Raw genomic sequence first — 20210 nt, forward strand, 5'->3', positions numbered from 1 at the left:
GAACTTCAAAAAAAGATCTATTTGGCTTCACCCTACGATGGAACACTAGATACTGGATAGATACACCTCACAGATCAACCTAAAACAAAGGCTGGCCTGTGGGGCCACTAGAACCATGTCCCTAGTGATAGTCACTGCCCAGTTCCAAATTTCCGCAGTCGCGCCCAACCAAATTTATGGTTTAGTTTTAAGTTGCCCGCGCCTGGTCAAACCAAATTTCTAATTTCATTTTGAATCGCCCGCGCACGCGGTGAAGCGAAATTTCTGGATTTGTTTTAAGTAGGCCGTGACATCGATCATCGAGTATCTTCCAAATCCCTAAGCCACGCCGCCGCCCCTCGCTTCTCCTGGCTCGCTCGTCGGGCTTCTTCACCAGATCCAATCGAGGCACTCCCGCCGCCTCCCTCCCATCAATTTTCCTAGCCTCAATCAACTCGCCCCACCGCCTCCCTCCCATGGATTTGCCAAGTCTCACTCCCACAGAATCGCCTAGCCCCGTCTTGACCCCGTCGCAAGGAGGAGTCGTGTTTCCGTCCGCCATGCCCACCATGCATCCGTCGTATTTCCACACCACCACCACACACGCCCAAGCTCTCTCTCTCTATCTCTGCACAGATCTTACCGTCTTTGGTTTTTCAGGTCGCTGGTGGTGTAGTGGCAGCAAGTACACGCTCCAGAACCGTCTCGATGCGCGCAGCCGTCGACCTCGCGCGGCGTGATGGACGAAGTCCCCTTCTGTCCCCGGCCCTGTTGGCCCGTCTGATGCCGCTTTCCACTTCGGGCCCGGCGATGTGTTCGACGCCCACCGACTTCACGACCCCCCCGACGCGGCACGTTCGTCCTCCACCTGTGTTCCGAGGCCCTGGCGATGGTAGGTTCCTCCCCACTTCCTTCCAGATAGAACGTGGGTAATTTCATCCCTTTCTCTTCTATAGATGCAGGGCAGACTCCACTTCACGGCTGAACAGAACCTGCGGTATAGTTTTTTTTCACACATTTGTCCTCTTTCCTGAAATTCTTAGACTCTACATGGTAGATCAGACTAACACTTCGTGATGAATTACAATGGTTTTAGGGAAAGTAACAAGTCTGAAATAACCAGGTTTGATTGGTCAATTGAACTAACCAATGTTCTGGACTCGGTATAGACTAACTGTTTCTGCTCTGTGATTCTACACATCTCGGTCCATATATTACTCTACCTAATTTGCTTTGCAGCCCGTTCTATTGAATCACCTTTATTTGTTTAGAAGATTGTATTCCAGCGGATGCCCTCAATGGTACATATTTGGACCCTCATATCGCAGTACCCACACACACACACACTATATTTGTCTTTATATTGATTATATCATTTTATTGCTCTCTCTAATCACGGGATGAACTGATGCAGGTTGTTGGCAGTCATGTAAACCAGATCTAAGCTTTCAGTCAGGGTACTTACCACTCACTCAGCACGGTTTCAGCTGTCTTCTTTTGCCTGTATTGTGTAAGTTTGTGACTTTGTGCTATTGTGGCCGGTAGATTATTCACCTTTGAAGTCGCAGCTTGGTATTTAGTTACTCTAGATTGGTATATCTGTTCCAGTTCCTTTATCTGAATGAATGATAACATGATACATGACTCAATGTAGTATGCGTTTAGACTCCAGATTTCCTTTTCCATATTCATCTGTTGGTAATCATTATGATTTGTATGTTTGACAAGCTATTTAAAATGCACAAGATGAAAAAAATATCTTGGCGTGCTGACATAGCTTTGACATGGCATTTACGAAAAAAAACCAAGTACATAGTAGAATTCACTATACCATTGTTATCACCAGATTTTGGCCAAATCAGGAGATGGGCCGTAATTGAGATGGGCTTGAAGAAGATGCACGTGGAGAATATCTGAAGCGGCCTCGCATGAGAGTTTGGGCTAAATTGCCCGTGTATCTGTATATTATTAGATCGTATTTAGAATTAAAAGATAGAGTCTGGCTCGTACACGGTCAGGTGTACTTCCGAATTAGAAAGTCCCTTCGACTATAAATATGTATCTAGGGTTTTTGGGAAAGGAGGACAATCACGTTCACAACAAACACAAACCAGGCGCATCGCCACCCCTTATTTCGAGGGTTTCTTCCGGGTAAGCATCATGCTGCCTAGATCGCATCTTGCGATCTAGGCAGTACATGTTTATTCGATTACCTTGTGTTACTCGTGCTGAAGCGTTGTTGATGGCGAGTAGCACTATTTATCGTAGATGTCTTGGGGCTTGCATTGATGCTTTCCTTATGCATATTTGCTTAGCAATGCCGTCCCTCGATATCTAGCTGTCCTTACACCTGAATAGGTGTAAGGCCAGCACCTTGCTTATTCGTTACTTAGTAGATCCAATCTGTTATAGTTGCTCCTTGTTTCAAGGATTAGTTTAATATCTGCATGATTAGGCCTTATGCTGGGGTTGGATGATCCGGTAGTGCGTGAGGTGTTGTTTTACCGTTCCTATAAGGGATGTTCCGGGAATTGACTTAACGTTGGTTTTTAGGCCTCTTTTAGGGATAGTTTCCATCATCTTTCGTATCTGCTAGGCCCAACTACGCGTAGGATGTTCCGATTATGCGGTGAAAACCCTAAACTGTCGTAGATTGGTTTAGCTTTGTTTTGATCAAGCAGGATCCCCATGTCATCGTAAATCCAACGTGAACCATGGGGCGATCGGCTCTTTGAACCGATCCACAGGGCAACCTGAGAGCCGATCGGGCTCGTATTTAATGTTTACGTGTCTACCATGCAGGAGACTAGTTGAAGCAATCCAACACCTTCCTGATCAGGTATAGGTCAGGTGGCACGCCCTTGCAACCGCCAGGACGTGTGCTGGGACTTTGCGGGACGACGCGAGGCGCCAGGGCCCACTAAGCGGTCTTGGGAGTCTCCCGGCTCTTCGTGTTGCTTAACCACTGCTCGCCGGTGAGTTTTGGCAGGCAACAACCATTGCCTTTGGACACTTTGTACTGATAATGATTTTTTTGCAGGTTCCATAGATCAGCGGAACTTGCTATATTTGGAATCAGTTCTGAACATGTTAGGCAAAATATTGAAAGGAATACATATAGTAATAGGTAGAATATTATATTCCGAGGCAAGATTATCATCTATTGTTCAAAAAATTTACATGTATCGGATGGTGTTCTAATAATAAATATTGAATTATTTGTTACTACATTCATACTGAATTCTATCATTTGTGTGTATTGTGGTATGGTTCTCTCGCCAAGATTTTTTTTATCTAGCCACCAGCGTAGTAGTGGTCCATGGCAAAATGACTAATGCCACAAAAACAAGGATTATTGCTATAGTTTCTTGCCACGATTGATTATTAGATTTGTTACATGTTGCATTAAACTACCTCCACAAACCAAATTGTCGCATCAAGTGAATGCTGCCACGAGTAAAAATGTGGCAATTTTCCGCATGATTATTGCAATAGCACACTTCATTGCCACAATTGGTTTTTTGTGGCAATAACCTATTACCATACATTCAATTGCAACGGTTGCCAACGAATGTCATTTTGTGGCAATAGATTCATATTGCCACAATTCGGTATGTATTGCGACGAACGATTTCGTTGCAATAGACCCGAATCTTTGTAGTGAGTCAATAATCTAGATTACATTGTAAGGTACCTAACACCCATGGCATTCTGGTGTTGGTCATGCTTTGCCCTAGGGAGAGCTTTAGTCAACGGATCTGCCACATTCAGATCAGTGTGTACTTTGCAAATCTTTACTTCTCCATCTTCGATGTACTCGCGAATCGAATGAAAGCGCAGCTTGATATGCTTCAGCTTCTTGTGTGACCTTGGTTCTTGTGCATTGGTGATGGCACCCATGTTGTCACAATAAATGACTAGTGGGTCCAATGCACTAGGAACCACGCCAAGCTCAACAATAAACCTCTTCATCCATACCGCTTCCGATGAAGCCTCCGAAGCCGCTATGTATTCCGATTCTGTTGAAGACTTCGCCACCGTGCACTGCTTGGAGCTGCACCAGCTTACTGCAGCACCATTCAATATAAACACGTACCCAGACTGAGACTTAGAGTCATCAGGATCAGTGTTCCAACGACTTGCATCGGTGTAACTGGTTACAACGAGCTCTTGGTCACCTCCATAACAAAGAAACATATCATTAGTTCTTTTCAAGTAATTCAGGATATTCTTGACCGCTGTCCAGTGTTCCATTCCTGGATCACTTTGATATCTGCTAGTCAAACTAACAACATGTGCTATATCCGGTCTAGTACACAACATGGCATACATGATAGAGCCTACTGCCGAGGCATAGGGGATCTGATTCATCCTCTCTCTTTCTTCTGCCGTAGCCGGACCTTGAGTCTTACTCAAGACCTTACCTGGCAACATCGGTAAGAACCCTTTCTTACTTTCATCCATTCTAAACTTCTTTAGAATCTTGTCCAGGTATGTACTCTATGAAAGCCCTATTAGGCGTCTTGATCTATCTCTATAAATCTTGATGCCTAAAATGTACGCTGCTTCACCAAGGTCCTTCATTGAAAAACACTTATTCAAATAACCTTTTACACTGCTTGATAGTTCTATATCATTCCCAATCAATAATATGTCATCTACATATAATATCAGGAATGCTACAGAGCTCCCACTCACTTTCTTGTAAATACAGGCCTCTCCATGACATTGTATAAACCCGAAGTCTTTGATCACCTTATCAAAACATTGGTTCCAACTCCTGGATGCTTGCTTCAGTCCATAAATGGAACGCTGAAGTTTGCACACCTTGTCAGCATTTTTAGGATCGACAAAACCTTTGGGTTGTACCATATACAACTCTTCCTCAATGTCACCTTTAAGGAACACCGTTTTGACATCCATCTGCCAAATCTCATAATCGAAAAATGCAGCTGTTGCTAACAAAATTCTCACAGACTTTATCTTCGCTACAGGTGAGAAAGTCTCATCGTAGTCAACACCTTCAATTTGTCGGAAACCCTTTGCGACAAGTCGAGCTTTATAGACAGTAACATTACCATCAGCATCTGTTTTTCTCTTGAAGATCCATTTATTCTCGACAGCCTTACGGCTATCAGGTAAGTCTACCAAAGTCCACACTTTGTTATCATACATGGATCTCATTTCGGATTTCATGGCTTCTTGCCATTTGTTGGAATCTGGGCTCATCATCACTTCTTCATACGTCGCAGGGTCCTCATCATTGTTGTCCACAATCATGACATTTAGACAAGGATCATACCAGTCAGGAGTGGTACGTTCCCTTGCGATCTGCGAGGTTCAGTAGCTACCTCGCTCGAAGTTTCATGATCATTATCATTAGCTTCCTCTGTTATCGGTGTGGGCGGCACAGGAACATCTTCCGGTACTGCGCTACTCTGATCAACGAGAGAAGGTTCAGTAACCTCGTCAAGTTCTACTTTTCTTCTAGTCACTTCTTTAGTGAGAAACTCTTTCTCAAGAAAGGTTCCGTTCTTAGCAACAAAGATTTTGCCTTCGGATTTGTGATAGAAAGTATACCCAATAGTTTCCTTAGGGTATCCTATGAAGACGCATTTCTCCGCTTTGGGTTCTAGCTTGTCTGGTTGTAACTTTTTTACATAGGCTTCACAACCCCAAACTTTAAGGAACGACAGCTTAGGTTTCTTATTAAACCATAATTCATACGGTGTCGTTGCAACGGATTTAGATGGTGCCCTATTTAAAGTGAATGCAGCTGTCTCTAATGCATAACCCCAAAACGATAACGGCAAATCAGTAAGAGACATCATAGAACAAACCATATCTAAGAGAGTTCGATTACGACGTTCGGACACACCATTGCGTTGTGGTGTTCCCGGCGGTGTCAACTGTGAAAGTATTCCGCATTTCTTTAAATGCATGCCAAACTCATAACTCAGATATTCGCCTCCGCGATCAGAACGCAGAAACTTAATCTTCTTGTTACGTTGATTTTCTACTTCACTTTGGAATTCCTTAAACTTCTGGAAAGTTTCGGATTTATGTTTCATGAAAGAGATATACCCATATCTACTCAGATCATCGTGAAGGTTAGAACATAACGATAACCACCGCGCGAGGCTACACTCATTGGTCCGCACACATCGGTATGTATGATTTCCAATAAGTCTGTAGCTCGCTTCATAATACTAGAGAATGGAGTCTTAGTCATTTTTCCCATTAGACATGCTTCGCATCTATCAAGTGACTCAAAATCAAGTGACTCAAGTAGTCCATCGGAATGGAGTTTCTTGATGCGTTTCACTCCAATATGACCAAGACGACAGTGCCACATATAAGTAGAATTATCATTCAATTTAATTCGCCTAGCATCATTGTATCACTACTATCGAGATTTAATAGAAATAAACCATTCGTCTCAAGCGCATGACCATAAAAGATATTATTCATAAAAATAGAACAACCATTATTCTCAGACTTGAATGAATAACCGTCTTGCATTAAACAAGATCCAGATATAATGTTCATGCTCAACGCAGGCACTAAATAACAATTATTGAGGTTTAAAACTAATCCCGAAGGTAGATGTAGAGGGAGCGTGCCGACAGCGATCACATCGACCTTGGATCCATTTCCAACGCCCATCGTCACTTCGTCCCTCGCTAGGCTTCGTTTATTCCGTAGTTCTTGTTTCGAGTTACAAATATGAGCAACCGAACCAGTATCAAATACCCAGGCACTAGTACGAGAACCAGTAAGATAGACATCTATAACATGTACATCAAATATACCTTTCTTCTTCTTGACAAGGCCTCTCTTCAGATCAGCCAAGTACTTGGGGCAATTACGCTTCTAGTGCCCCTTCCCGTTGCAGTAATAGCACTCAGTATCAGGTTTAGGGCCACCCTAAGGCTTCTCAGGAGGCGCGACAGCTTTCTTGCCGCCCTTCTTGACGTTGCCCTTCTTAGGTTTGCCTTGCTTCTTTAAACTGGTGGTCTTGTTGACCATCAACACTTGGTGCTCTTTCTGTATCTCAATCTCAGCAGATTTTAGCATGGAGAAGAGTTCAGGTAACTCCTTATTCATGTTCTGCATGTTGTAGTTCATCACGAAGTTCTTGTAACTTGGTGGCAGTGATTGGAGAACACGATGAATACCCAGCTGGTTGGGGATGATAATCCCCAAGTCACTGAGCTTCTTCGCGTGTCCGGACATAGCGAACACGTGCTCACTAACGGAGCTGCCCTCTTCCATCATACAGCCAAAGAACTGTTTCGAGGCCTCATAGCTCTCCAAAGCCGCATGAGTTTCAAAGATAACTTTGAGCTCATTGATCATATCACAAGGGTCATGGTGCTCAAAACGCTTCTGGAGCTCGCCTAGGGCCGCACGTAATGGCACACTGAACTTGAGAGTAGTGAGTCACCCGAGTCTCGTAAACATTTTTCTCATCCTCGGATACTGCAGGGGGTGGTGGGGGACCTAGCGATGCATCAAGCACATATTGCAGATTTCCGCCATTGAGGAAGATCCTCACATGACGGAACCAGTCGGTGAAGTTGCTACCATTGCTTTTAAGCTTTTCTTTCTCTAGGAACTGGTTAAAATTGATTGATGGGGACGCCATGATCTACAACATATATTTGCAATAGTTTAGACTAAGTTTATGATAAATTGAGTTCAAATTTTTATTCAAAAAAATTAAAAACTAGGTGAACTCCCACTCAAAACAATATCCCTCGTATTGTCTTAGTGATCACACGAACCAAATCCACCACACCAAGTCCGATCATCACGAGACAAGATGTAACTTCAATGGCGAACACTCAAAGTGTTCATCATATCAAGCATATGACTCATACTCTACCTTTCAGTATCCCGTGTTCCGAGACCATGTCTGTACATGCTAGGCTCGTCAAGGCAACCTTAGTATCCGCGTGTGCAAATCTGGCTTGCACCCGTTGTATGCACATGTAGAATCTATCACACCCGATCATCACGTGATGCTTCGAAATGACAAGTCTTAGCAACGGTGCTACTAAGGATGAACACTTTATTATCTTGATATTTAGTGAGAGGGATCATCTTATAATACTACCGTCGCGATCTAAGCAAAATAAGATGCATAAAAGGATTAACATCACATGCAATTCATATGTGATATGATATGACCCCTTTGTCTTTGCGCATTTGATCTTCATCTCCAAAGCACGGACATGATCTCCATCATCAACGGGCATGATCTCCATCATCGTCGGTGTAGCTTCAAGGTCCATGGCGCCGTCTTCATGGTTGTTCACCACATGTAGCAACTATTACAACTACTTTGAAAATAATACTACTACATGAAATATAAAGACAACCATAAGGCTCCTGCCGGTTGCCACAATACAATAATGATCATCTCATACATATTCATCATCACATTATGGCCATATCACATCACCAAACCCTGCAAAAACAAGTTAGACGGTTCTAATTTGGTTTGCATATTTTACGCGGTTTAGGGTTTCGAGTAAGATCCAATCTACCTACGAACATGAACCACAACGGTGATACTAGTGTTGTCAATGAAATATTAAATTAGATCTTCACTATAGTAGGAGAGACAGACACCCGCAAAGCCACTTATGCAATACAAGTTGCATGTCGAGCGTGGAGCAAATCTCATGAACACGGTCATGTAAAGTTAGCCCGAGCCGCTTCATCCCACTATGCCACAAAGATGCAAAGTACTCGAACTAAAGACAACAAAGCATCAACACCCACAAAACAATTGTGTTCTACTCGTGCAACCAATCTATGCATAGACACGGCTCTGATACCACTGATGGGATTCGTAGCATAGAAAACAAAAAAATTCCTACCGCAAGAACGAAAACACAAGCCAAGATCTAATCTAGTAGACGGTAGCAACGAGGAGATGAAGAGACTAACCCTCGAAGATCACAAAACTTAATGAGAATAGATCTCGGGGTGGATGTAGTCGATCACTTGCCGCTTGCAAAAGCGCGTAGAAGATCTTGACGGTGCCACAATCGGGTAGCACCTTGATACGTCTCCGACGTATCGATAATTTCTTATGTTCCATGCCACATTATTGATGTTATCTACATGTTTTATGCACACTTTATGTCATATTCGTGCATTTTCTGGAACTAACCTATTAACAAGATGCCGAAGTGCCGCGTTCTGTCATTGCTGTTTTTGGTTTCAGAAATCCTAGTAACGAAATATTCTCGGAATTGGACGAAATCAACGCCCAGGTTCCTATTTTCACCGGAAGCATCCAGAACACACGAGAAGGACCAGAGGGGGGGCACAGGCCCACCAAACCCTAGGCCGGCGCGGCCAGGGGGGGCCGCGCCACCCTATGGTGTGGGCACCCCTTCGACCCTCTGGCGCCGCCTTTCCGCCTATTTAAAGCCTCCGTCACGAAAACCCTGATGCGATTGACGAAACCCACAGAAACCTTCCAGAGCCGCCGCCATCGCGAAGCCAAGATCCGAGGGACAGGAGTCTCTGTTCCGGCGCGCCGCCGGAACGGGGAAGTGCCCCCGGAAGGCTTCTCCATCGACACCGCTGCCATCTTCACCGCCATCTTCATCAGCGCTGCTGCTCCCATGAGGAGGGAGTAGTTCTCCATCGAGGCTCGGGGCTGTAGCGGTAGCTATGTGGTTCATCTCTCTCCTATGTACTTCAATACAATAATCTCATGAGCTGCCTTACATGATTGAGATTCATATGATGATGCTTGTAATCTAGATGTCGTTATGCTAGTCAAGTGAATTTTACTTATGTGATCTCCGGAGACTCCTTGTCCCACGTGTGTAAAGGTGACAGTGTGTGCACCGTGTGGGTCTCTTAGGCTATATTTCACAGAATACTTATTCACTGATGAATGGCATAGTGAGGTGCTTATTTATATCTCTTTATGATTGCAATGTATTTTGTATCACAATTTATCTATGTGCTACTCTAGCAATGTTATTAAAGTAGTTTTATTCCTCCTACACGGTGTAATGGTGACAGTGTGTGCATCCGTGTTAGTACTTGGTTTATGCTATGATCATGATCTCTTGTAGATTGCGAAGTTAACTATTGCTATGACAGTATTGATGTGATCTATTCCTCCTACATATGCATGAAGGTGACAGTGTGCATGCTATGTTAGTACTTGGTTTAGTCGAATTGATCTTTCATGCACTCTAAGGTTACTTAAATATGAACATTGAATTGTGGAGCTTGTTAACTCCGGCATTGAGGGTTCGTGTAATCCTACGCAATGTGTTCATCATCCAACAAGAGTGTAGAGTATGCATTTATCTATTCTGTTATGTGATCAAAGTTGAGAGTGTCCACTAGTGAAAGTGTAATCCCTAGGCCTTGTTCCTAAATACTGCTATCGTTGCTTGTTTACTGTTTTACTGCGTTACTACTGCTGCAATACTACCACCATCAACTACACGCCAGCAAGCTATTTTCTGGCACCGTTGCTACTGCTCATACTTATTTATACCACCTGTATTTCACTATCTCTTCGCCGAACTAGTACACCTATTAGGTGTGTTGGGGACACAAGAGACTTCTTGCTTTGTGGTTGCAGGGTTGCATGAGAGGGATATCTTTGACCTCTTCCTCCCTGAGTTCGATAAACCTTGGGTGATCCACTTAAGGGAAAACTTGCTGCTGTTCTACAAACCTCTGCTCTTGGAGGCCCAACACTGTCTACAGGAAAAGGAGGGGGCGTAGACATCAAGCTATTTTCTGGCGCCGTTGCCGGGGAGGAAAGGTAAAAGGTACTCACACTCCGGATCTCGGTTACTAAGCTATTTTCGCCGTTGTAAGTACTCGAAGCTATTTCCTTTAGATCCTGCAATTGCATCTTTTTCTTTCTTGTTTACACTAGTTTGGCATAATGGACAAGAATGAGCTTCTTATTCTATTTCCTGATTTAAAACATGGATTGTTTGATGCGAAAATTAAAAAACCTATGGAATCTTATTTGCATGCTGGTAGTAATATTAGTATGAACGCTTTGAACACCATTGTTGATAATGATATAGAAAGTTCTAAGCTTGGGGAAGCTGGTTTTGATGAGCATGATCTTTTTAGTCCCCCAAGCATTGAGGAGAAAATTTTCTTTGATGATACTTTGCCTCCCATATATGATGATTATAATGATAGTGGTCTTTTGGTGCCACCTACTATGGAGAGTAAATTTTGTTGTGATTATACTATGCCTCCAACACTTGATGAGAATAATAATGATAGCTACTTTGTTGAATTTGCTCCCACTACAACTAATAAAAGTGATTATGCCTATGTGGAGAGTAATAATTTTATGCATGAGACTCATGATAAGAATGTTTCATTTGATAGTTATATTGTTGAGTTTGCTCATGTTGCTACTGAAAGTTATTATGAGAGAGGAAAATATGGTTGTGGAAATTTTCATGTTACTAAAATACCTCTCTATGTGCTGAAATTTTTGAAGCTACACTTGTTTTATCTTCCTATGCTTGTTACTTTGCTCTTCATGAACTTGTTTATTTACAAGATTCCTATGCATAGGAAGCATGTTAGACTTAAATGTGTTTTGAATTTGCCTCTGGATGCTCTCTTTCGCTTCAATTACTATTTCTTATGAGTGCATCATTAAAACTGCTGAGCCCATCTTAATGGCTATAAAGAAAGAACTTCTTGGGAGATAACCCATGTGTTATTTTGCTACAGTACTTTGTTTTATATTTGTTTCTTGGAAATTGTTTACTACTGTAGCAACCTCTCCTTATCTTAGTTTTGTGTTTTGTTGTGCCAAGTAAAATCTTTGATAGTAAAGTTCATACTAGATTTGGATTACTGCGCAGTTTCAGATTTCTTTGCTGTCACGAATCTGGGCTAAATTCTCTGTAGGTAACTCAGAAAATTATGCCAATTTACGTGAGTGGTCCTCAGATATGTACGCAACTTTCATTCAATTTGAGCATTTTCATCTGAGCAAGTCTGGTGCCATTTTAAAATTCGTCAATACGAACTGTTCTGTTTTGACAGATTCTGCCTTTTATTTCGCATTGCTTCTTTCGCTGTGTTGGGTGGATTTCTTTGTTCCATTACCTTCCAGTAGCTTTGGGCAATGTCCAGAAGTGTTAAGAATGATTGTGTCACCTCTGAACATGTGAGTTTTTGATTATGCACTAACCCTCTAATGAGTTTGTTTCGAGTTTGGTGTAAAGGAAGTTTTCAAAGGTCAAGAGAGGAGGATGATATACTATGATCAAGAAGAGTGAAAGCTCTAAGCTTGGGGATGCCCCGGTGGTTCATCCCTGCATATTTCAAGAAGACTCAAGCATCTAAACTTGGGGATGCCCAAGGCATTCCCTTCTTCATCGACAACATTATCAGGTTCCTCCCATGAAACTATATTTTTATTCCATCACATCTTATGTACTTTACTTGGAGCGTCTGTTTATTTTTGTTATTGTTTGTGTTTGAATAAATTGGATTACATCATGCTTGTGTGGGAGAGAGACACGCTCCGCTGGTTCGTATGAACACATGTGTTCTTAGCTCATAATATTCATGGCGAAGTTTCCCCTTCGTTAAATTGTTATATGGTTGGAATTGGAAAATGATACATGTAGTAATTGCTATTAATGTCTTGGGTAATGTGATACTTGGCAATTGTTGTGCTCATGTTTAAGCTCTTGCACCATATGCTTTGCACCCATTAATGAAGAAATACATAGAGCATGCTAAAATTTGGTTTGCATATTTGGTCTCTCTAAGGTCTAGATAATTTCTAGTATTGAGTTTGAACAACAAGGAAGACGGCGTAGAGTCTTATAATGTTTACAATATGTCTTTGATGTGAGTTTTGCTGCACCGCTTCATCCTTGTGTTTGTTTCAAATAACCTTGCTAGCCTAAAACTTGTATCGAGAGGGAATACTTCTCATGCATCCAAAATACTTGAGCCAACCACTATGCCATTTGTGTCCACCATACCTACCTACTACATGGTATTTCTCCGCCATTCCAAAGTAAATTGCTTGAGTGCTACCTTTAAAATTCCATCATTCACCTTTGCAATATATAGCTCATGGGACAAATAGCTTAAAAACTATTGTGGTATTGAATATGTACTTATGCACTTTATCTCTTATTAAGTTGCTTGTTGTGCGATAACCATGTTTCTGGGGACGCCATCAACTATTCTTTGTTGAATATCATGTGAGTTGCTATGCATGTTCGTCTTGTCTGAAGTAAGAGAGATCTACCACCTTATGGTTAAGCATGCATATTGTTAGAGAAGAACATTGGGCCGCTAACTAAAGCCATGATTCATGGTGGAAGTTTCAGTTTTGGACATATATCCTCAATCTCATATGAGAAAATTATTAATTGTTGTTACATGCTTATGCATAAAAGAGGAGTCCATTATCTGTTGTCTATGTTGTCCCGGTATGGATGTCTAAGTCGAGAATAATCAATAGCGAGAAATCCCATGCGAGCTTTCTCCTTAGACCTTTGTACAGGCGGCATAGAGGTACCCCTTTGTGACACTTGGTTAAAACATGTGCATTGCGATGATCCGGTAGTCCAAGCTAATTAGGACAAGGTGCGGGCACTATTAGTATACTATGCATGAGGCTTGCAACTTGTAAGATATAATTTACATGATACATATGCTTTATTACTACCGTTGACAAAATTGTTTCATGTTTTCAAAATCAAAGCTCTAGCACAATTATAGCAATCGATGCTTTTCCTCTATGGAGGACCTTTCTTCTACTTTTATTGTTGAGTCAGTTCACCTATTTCTCTCCACCTCAAGAAGCAAACACTTGTGTGAACTGTGCATTGATTCCTACATACTTGCATATTGCACTTATTATATTACTCTATGTTGACAATATCCATGAGATATACATGTTATAAGTTGAAAGCAACCGCTGAAACTTCATCTTCCTTTGTGTTGCTTCAATACCTTTACTTTGAATTATTGCTTTATGAGTTAACTCTTATGCAAGACTTATTGATGCTTGTCTTGAAGTGCTATTCATGAAAAGTCTTTGCTATATGATTCACTTGTTTACTCATATCATATACATTGTTTTGATCGCTGCATTCGCTACATATGCTTTACAAATATTATGATCAAGGTTATGATGGCATGTCACTCCAGAAATTATCTGTGTTATCGTTTTACCTGCTCGGGACGAGCAGAACTAAGCTTGGGGATGCTGATACGTCTCCGACGTATCGATAATTTCTTATGTTCCATGCCACATTATTGATGTTATCTACATGTTTTATGCACACTTTATGTCATATTCGTGCATTTTCTGGAACTAACCTATTAACAAGATGCCGAAGTGCCAGTTCCTGTTTTCTGCTGTTTTTGGTTTCAGAAATCCTAGTAACGAAATATTCTCGGAATTGGACGAAATCAACGCCCAGGTTCCTATTTTCACCGGAAGCATCCAGAACACACGAGAAGGACCAGAGGGGGGGCACAGGCCCACCAAACCCTAGGCCGGCGCGGCCAGGGGGGGCCCGCGCCACCCTATGGTGTGGGCACCCCTTCGACCCTCTGGCGCCGCCTTTCCGCCTATTTAAAGCCTCCGTCGCGAAAACCCTGATGCGATTGACGAAACCCACAGAAACCTTCCAGAGCTGCCGCCATCGCGAAGCCAAGATCTGGGGGACAGGAGTCTCTGTTCCGGCGCGCCGCCGGAACGGGGAAGTGCCCCCGGAAGGCTTCTCCATCGACACCGCTGCCATCTTCACCGCCATCTTCATCACCGCTGCTGCTCCCATGAGGAGGGAGTAGTTCTCCATCGAGGCTCGGGGCTGTACCGGTAGCTATGTGGTTCATCTCTCTCCTATGTACTTCAATACAATAATCTCATGAGCTGCCTTACATGATTGAGATTCATATGATGATGCTTGCAATCTAGATGTCGTTATGCTAGTCAAGTGAATTTTACTTATGTGATCTCCGGAGACTCCTTGTCCCATGTGTGTAAAGGTGACAGTGTGTGCACCGTGTAGGTCTCTTAGGCTATATTTCACAGAATACTTATTCACTGATGAATGGCATAGTGAGGTGCTTATTTATATCTCTTTATGATTGCAATGTATTTTGTATCACAATTTATCTATGTGCTACTCTAGCAATGTTATTAAAGTAGTTTTATTCCTCCTACACGGTGTAATGGTGACAGTGTGTGCATCCGTGTTAGTACTTGGTTTATGCTATGATCATGATCTCTTGTAGATTGCGAAGTTAACTATTGCTATGACAGTATTGATGTGATCTATTCCTCCTACATATGCATGAAGGTGACAGTGTGCATGCTATGTTAGTACTTGGTTTAGTCGAATTGATCTTTCATGCACTCTAAGGTTACTTAAATATGAACATTGAATTGTGGAGCTTGTTAACTCCGGCATTGAGGGTTCGTGTAATCCTACGCAATGTGTTCATCATCCAACAAGAGTGTAGAGTATGCATTTATCTATTCTGTTATGTGATCAAAGTTGAGAGTGTCCACTAGTGAAAGTGTAATCCCTAGGCCTTGTTCCTAAATACTGCTATCGTTGCTTGTTTACTGTTTTACTGCGTTACTACTGCTGCAATACTACCACCATCAACTACACGCCAGCAAGCTATTTTCTGGCACCGTTGCTACTGCTCATACTTATTTATACCACCTGTATTTCACTATCTCTTCGCCGAACTAGTACACCTATTAGGTGTGTTGGGGACACAAGAGACTTCTTGCTTTGTGGTTGCAGGGTTGCATGAGAGGGATATCTTTGACCTCTTCCTCCCTGAGTTCGATAAACCTTGGGTGATCCACTTAAGGGAAAACTTGCTGCTGTTCTACAAACCTCTGCTCTTGGAGGCCCAACACTGTCTACAGGAAAAGGAGGGGGCGTAGACATCACACCTCCGTACTCGGTCACACGTACGGTGTTGATGAAGACGACGTCCTCCTCCCCGTTCCAGCGGGCAGCGGAAGTAGTAGATCCTCCTCGGAATCCCGGCAGCATGACGGCGTGGTGGCGGTGGTGGTAACTCCGGCAGGGCTTCGCCTATGCGCTGCGGGAGTTGTATGTGGAGGAGGGGCGCTAGGGTTTGGGGAGAGGGGGGTCTAGGATGCCGGCCACTTGGGGGCTACGGCCTAGATGGATTTGGTATGGCCGGCCCCTCCCCTTTGCTCCTCATTATATAGGTGGAAGCCCCAAGAGTTGTAGTCCAAGTCTTCGAATAAGACCCCAACACCAAAACTTGCCTTTGGTGGGAAACCTACTCAAGATGGGAGTCCTACTCAAGGTGGGACTCCCACCTTTCCTTGAAGGGGGGGTGGCCGGCCACCTTAGGTGGAGTCCACCTGGGACTCCTGCCCCTTAGGGCTGGCCGGGCATGCTAGTGGAGTCCCTCCGGGACTCCGCCTTCCATAGTGATTTCTTCCGGACTTTTCTAGAACTTTCTAGAACCTTCCATAAATGCACAGGATCATTTTCAAACTTATAAAATGACTTCCTATATATGAATCTTATTTTTCTCCGGACCATTCCGGAACTCCTCGTGATGTCCTGGATCCCATCCGAGACTCCGAACAAAACTTCGAACTCCATTCCATATTCCATATCTACTTAAACGACATCAAACCTTAAGTGTGTCACCCTACGGTTCGCGAACTATGCAGACATGGTTGAGACTTCTCTCCGACCAATAACCAATAGCGTGATCTGGAGATCCATAATGGCTCCCACATATTCAACGATGACTTAGTGATCGAATGAACCATTTACATACGATACCGATTCCCTTTGTCACGCGATATTTTACTTGTCCGAGGTTTGATCATCGGTATCTCTATACCTCGTTCAACCTCGTCTCCTGACAAGTACTCTTTACTCGTACCGTGGTATGTGGTCTCTTATGAACCATTCATATGTTTGCAAACTAATTAGACGACATTCCACCGAGAGGGCCCAGAGTATATCTATCCGTCATCGGGATGGACAAATCCCACTGTTGATCCTATGCCTCAACTCATACTTTCCGGATACCTAATCCCACCTTTATAACCACCCATTTACGCAGTGGCGTTTGATGTAATCAAAGTACCCTTCCGGCATAAGTGATTTACATGATCTCATGGTCGAAAGGACTAGGTAACTATGTATCTAAAGCTTATAGCAAATGAACTTAATGACGTGATCTTATGCTACGCTTAATTGGGTGTGTCCATTACATCATTCACATAATGACATAACCTTGTTATTAATAACATCCAATGTTCATGATCACGAAACTATGATCATCTATTAATCAACAAGCTAGTTATACAAGAGGCTTACTAGGGACTCCTTGTTGTTTACATAACACACATGTATCAATGTTTCGGTTAATACAATTATAGCATGGTATATAAACATTTATCATAAACACAAAGATATATAATAACCACTTTATTATTGCCTCTTGGGCATATCTCCAACAGACATCCCTACCGAACTACTACCTCTGTCATTGCAAGATGAAGAAGATGTTGATGTGAAGCTCAAGTCCAATGAAGTCAAGATTGGACCTATGACAAGGGCTCGTGCGAAGCTACTAAAACAACAGATGAGCTTTTTCTTAAATGATTTTTCATTGATGAGAATTTTATACTGCCTAAGTCCTTTGACTTGTGTATGATCAGGTACGAGGATGGAGGAAGCATCGCACGAGGAGAAGAGAAGCAACTGGACATGGTGCTGGACGAGAAAATACCCCATGGACGCGCGAGGGAGGAGAGGGAGGCATGCACGAAGGAGGGAGAAGAAGAAGTCCATGCCGGCGCCACTCTCGGCGACACCGGCCGCCACGCCGGCCAACCCGGCGCCACACCCGGCACCACCGGCCCACACTAGGCACCGTTGCCCGGTCCCAGCCGGCCCGTCCGGCCCCTGGCCCAGTCGACCGGACCCTACGCCGGTCGTGTCCGAGTCAGTCTCGACCAGATCCCGATCTGGGTCGGTTTGTAATCGTATTTTTCGACTTCTGGTCGTCCTGAACCCCTATATAAGTTCCCAGGACGCCCCCAAAACAACCTTAGACCACGTTTAAGATAAACCCTAGTTCATAGTTGATTGATTTGCAACTCTATTGAATCTATACACCAATTCGCATCGATCTGGTGTTTTGCTACTTAAAGTTTTGTGTGATCTACTGTTCCATTGGGAATTAGACGGTTGCAATTTACCGCTTCGTGGTCGGCCGCTACGTGAGCAAGTGTGTGGAGTTGCGAATAGGTTGCAGGGTTGAGAGCTGTTGCATTGGCGATAGGAATCAATCGAGAGACTTCGTCGGCGTCATACAAGTTATCTCCACCTCCTCATCGTGTTATCTCCATTGTGTTCATCATGTGTTCATCACCATCACCGTGCTTACTGAGAAGATCGGGCAACCCCTTATCATATAGTATACAATATTCATCGGATCTCAGCAAACACAACATGTAGCATTACATAAGGATGATCTTGATCATGTAGGGCAACTCACAAGATCTAAACATGAGGCAAAAATTGGAGAAGACAACCATATAGCTACTGCTGTGGACCCATAGTCCAGGGATGAAATACTCGCGCATCACTTTGGAGGCAGGCATGGCGATCTAGACGCCTCCGACAATGATTTCCCCCTCCGGCAGTGTTGTGGGTATACTTCATGGGTGTACCATCGATAGTGCCTACATCCGACAAGTCCGGGTGGCCCATAGACGGTGATGGTGGCATGAGGCCCATCGGGCGGCCCAGTTGCTGTAGATCAATATGGATGAAGTCCAGCTCAGGTACAAGGAGCCGGATCCCCCAGGCCGACGTTGGAAGTCAGATCCGGCCTGGCCCATCAGGGGTAGGCGGATATGGTACGACATACAAGGGAAGGTGGAACCTTAACGTGCACGGCCAGATATTGTACCGTAATTAGGTGACTTGTATTCCGGCTAGGACTCTCCGTGTAAACCCTAGATCCGTGCGCCTTTATAAGCCGGATCCCGGGAGCCCTAGAGGGACAACCACAACTCATTGTAACAACGCGAAAGCGCCCAGATAATTCCAGACAAGCAGCAGTAGGCCTTGCCATCGTGAAGGTGTTCCGAAGCTGGGTAAATCGCGTACCACCGTCCCGAGGACTCTCCTCCCAATGGCCCCTACTTCTTCTTCCCTCCATGAGGATCCCTCCTCTGGAGTACAGTCGAATAGGCAACGACAGTTGGCGCCCACCGTGGGGCCAGCGGCGTCTGGAGGCCTGAACCGGGAGGGTTCTACCTTCGGAGGCATCGGCGACACCATCGCCGTGGGGCGCCTCATGTACGCCGGGAACCTTCCGATCGTCCCTGAGGACGAGTGCTGGATTCCGGCTAAGACAAACCCCGTCAAGCTCTCCATCATCCCGATCGGCGGGATACACATCTTCATCGGCGAGACCGTCGATTCCGAGGGGAATGCACTGGTAAGTAACGCTGACGCGACCGCCGCTGAGCAGGACGCAGTCGTGAAGATCCGATCTGAGATGCAGGAACTTCCTGAGGAAGATTCCGCCTTAGATCTGGAAAACTCAAAACCCACCCAATCCACCCCTGAGCAGGAAACAACGGTGGAAGACCAATGCATATCCGCCTGGGTCCCCAGGTGTTAGAGAAGCAGAGGTGTCACTTCGTGCACTTCTTAGCCCATACCGCAGGAACCGCCCCTCTTGAAGACGGAGCTGGCCCCATGCAGGTTGAGGCACCCGGAAACAACGACGGTCCGGATCAGCATGAGGCTGTCGGAGAAAGCGACGCTCCGGGAGAAGAATCAATCCTTGGCAACCTAAGCCCAATTTCCGACGATGCCTCCTCCATGAACACGGAAGAGTACGACCGCAAGCTGAAAGAACTCGGAGGCGGTGAACAATCTGAAGCAGAATCCGCCCAGCCTAAGCAGGTTCTCGCAACCTTAGCAGCGCTGGATCAGCAGGAATCAGAAGATGAAAATACTCCCTCCGACCCAGAGCCATCCAATGCAGGATCTCTGCTATCGCGGGAACGGTCGCATGAGGAGTACCTGTCCCCAGAAGAAATAGTCGAGCAGGCAGGCTTGGATGCAATCGCGCACTCGGATCTCCTCAATAAACCTATAAATCCTAACGACGCCGCAGATCCGGAG

The 20210-nt window shown here is 44.2% G+C and overlaps 1 long non-coding RNA gene across 1 annotated transcript; it reads left to right on the plus strand.

The window, feature by feature from the left end:
* Nucleotides 1–322: 322 nt before the first annotated feature.
* LOC127292072 (uncharacterized) lies at nucleotides 323–3213 on the plus strand. The gene is made up of 2 exons (XR_007844935.2): nucleotides 323–1489; nucleotides 3020–3213. It is a non-coding gene; the product is annotated as an uncharacterized lncRNA (long non-coding RNA).
* The last annotated feature ends 16997 nt before the right edge of the window (nucleotides 3214–20210 follow it).

Source organism: Lolium perenne, chromosome 4 (assembly GCF_019359855.2).
Source record: "Lolium perenne isolate Kyuss_39 chromosome 4, Kyuss_2.0, whole genome shotgun sequence".
In the NCBI taxonomy this organism is placed as follows: Eukaryota; Viridiplantae; Streptophyta; class Magnoliopsida; order Poales; family Poaceae; genus Lolium; species Lolium perenne.